Source organism: Limulus polyphemus, unplaced genomic scaffold (genome assembly GCF_000517525.1).
Source record: "Limulus polyphemus unplaced genomic scaffold, Limulus_polyphemus-2.1.2 Scaffold1268, whole genome shotgun sequence".
In the NCBI taxonomy this organism is placed as follows: Eukaryota; Metazoa; Arthropoda; class Merostomata; order Xiphosura; family Limulidae; genus Limulus; species Limulus polyphemus.
In genome coordinates this window covers 95951-98655 of record NW_013666878.1, presented here as the reverse complement: position 1 = coordinate 98655, position 2705 = coordinate 95951, and positions in this window count along the sequence as shown.

The following is a 2705-nucleotide window of genomic DNA, read 5'->3' as shown; positions in this document are numbered from 1 at the left end:
CACTCAGCAATGTTGGGTCCCATTCTTCTTCTCGACTAACATGACGGCAGCTGACCAGGGATTATCTAATTTTTCGACTATCCCTTCTTTAATTAGGCCATCCATGACCTTCTCCATCTCTTGCTACTCTCCTTGGAGGGATCTTTATTGGAGGTTGATTGCCTGTGTTTATTCTGTGTTCCACAAGGTCTGTGCAGCCAAGGTCACGATCTCCTTTTGAAAAGATGTCTGCATATTTCGCCAAAAGTTCCCTAACCTGAAGAGCCTGTGATGATGACAAATGGACTATGCTGTTCTTATAGAAGCCAGTTAAATGTTCTGGGAGAGGATGTCCTTTTTTTATTGCTGTATTTCTTGCTTTAACATTGACAAGCTCTACCTTCTGGCACACACACCCAACAATGTCCCTTACTTAAGTGTTTGCTCACATTTAGAGAAATTAGCCACTGTTAGTGGTACTATTTTATGGCCTGCCACAAGTGACCTTCCAATCCCCACGTCTGCTGGCCTGGATGGGTCTTCCACTGCTTCCATAAGCATCGGGCTTCCTTGGGGATGGGATGTTTCTTTATCCTACCCCAAATTATCTTCTCTGACATAGAGTTGACTTAAGTGCTGTGACATGCAAATTAAAAGATGCAGCAACACTTACCGTAATTTGGCCTTTGTTGTTCCCAAACATCATTTTATTGAAGTTAACTACACACTTCGTCGGTAGTAAGTAGTCCAGCCCTAATACGCATGGGTTTTCAATGTCAGCCAAGTATAATTTGTGTCTGTCTATTATGCCCATGAGCTCAATAGATACCCACATTGGTCCCCACAACCTTGCATAACGTCCTGTCACACCACAGAGCTTATGTATTGCTTCTGGTACTCCTTTGTGATTTAGCATCTTGATACTCACAAGCGTTTGCTGAGATGCAGAATCTATGAAAAAGTTGCCACTTTGGCTATCCAGCTTTCCTGTCACGTAGACACTATGTGTGCTTGGCATTTTACACCTAGCTGTTGGGACCTTCACGATGGGGGTTGGTGGGTGTTCCTCAACACCAACCACTACTGGTTTCCCGAAGCTGACTTACTGAAAGTATTCTTCTTACACTGGCTCTTCATATGTTCTTGCTCGCCACAGTTCCAACAACCTTTCTGGGTAGCAGCCTTACCTGCCATGGCATCTCCCCTATATTGAAGTTTCCAGCGTTGAACTCTCTTGTGCCTAGGTTTATTACAGTACCAGCAAAGTCCCTCAAACTTCTCTGAAAGCTGTCCTTTTCTGGCCTTGAATCCTGGTGACTGTACCAACCTTGGTACCTCTGTACTGGACTTAATGTAGGATTGAAATTCAAGAACTCTGGCCATTGCATCTTGCATAGTAGAAGGGTGTGCTTCCTTTACTTGTATCTTCAGATGTGGACTGTCCAAGACATCTACAAACTTATCCCTCAGCAACAGCTTGAGGACATCAGGTGGTGCAGTTGCGTAGGTCTTGTGTGCCATACTTTCCTAATCCTGTGCCAGCTCTTGCAGGCTCTCCCCTTTAGCACGAACTCTAGTCCTAAACCTAGCCTTGTAGACTTCGAACTGATTTTGAGTTCCATACCTGAATTCTAGAGCATTTACCAGTGCTCTATAGTTGTGCCTGTCGTCTCCTGACAACTGTTCAAGTATTTCCAGCGGTTGTCCCTTCAGGCTCGTTGCCAGGTACACTGCTTTCTGCTCCTTTGTCCATCCATTAATATCTGCCAGGAGCTCAAATTGTGCTCTATATGCTTCCCATGGTGCCTTCCCATCGAATTCCCGTGGCTTCCTTCATACTAGATCGCCTCTATTGCTGACACTCATGTCTGGAATGTGACTGCTGGCAGGACTGAAGATGTCTGCATTAGGGTTTAGCTGCAGGGTCTGGAAGGGGCTTCTTGTTGTCTGGGGATGATTAGGTCCAAGGCTAATATATTATCCCTTTGTAAAAGACAGTAAATCGTCCTTTGATGTATTTAATTCACTTTGAAATTTACTAATATTTTCAATTTGCACTTCATGCTGATGTTGTACTCTCTCTCTTTGTTCTTTTTGCCACTGTTGCTGACTTCCCTGTAACTGCTGCTGACTTTCCTGCAACTGTTGAAGACTTCCTTCCTGTTTATTTGCCTTCTCCTTCAACCACTGCTGTAGTCTCTCTTCTTGTTTATTTCCCTTCTCCTTCAACCACTGCTGTAGGCTCTCTTCTTGTTTATTTTCTCTTTATTCTTGTTTCATTTCTTTTCCCCAACAACTGCTGTGATCTTTCTTTTTGTTTCTTTTCTTTTTCCTCCAACAACTGCTGTAATCTCTCTTCTTGTTTCTTTTCTTTTTTTCTTCAACAACTGCTGTAATCTCTCTTCTTGTTTATTTTGCTGTTCGAGCTGCCACTGTTGCAGGTTTTCTTGCCACTGCTGCTGTTGTCTCTTTTGTTGTTTATTTTTTCGTTCATCTTGTTTCTTTTCTTTTCCTCCAACAAATGCTCTAATCTCTCTTCTTGTTTCTTTTCTTTATTCCTCCAACAACTGCTGTAATCTCTCTTCTTGTTTCTTTTGCTCTTCTTGTATTGCTGCCATCAAATCTGCTAAGTTGTAGTTTGATTTGCCACTTCTCGTTTCCATCTTTTTTTCAGTCCCACTCTCTGACACCAATTTGTTACATATCTGCTTGTTTGTTTGTTTCCG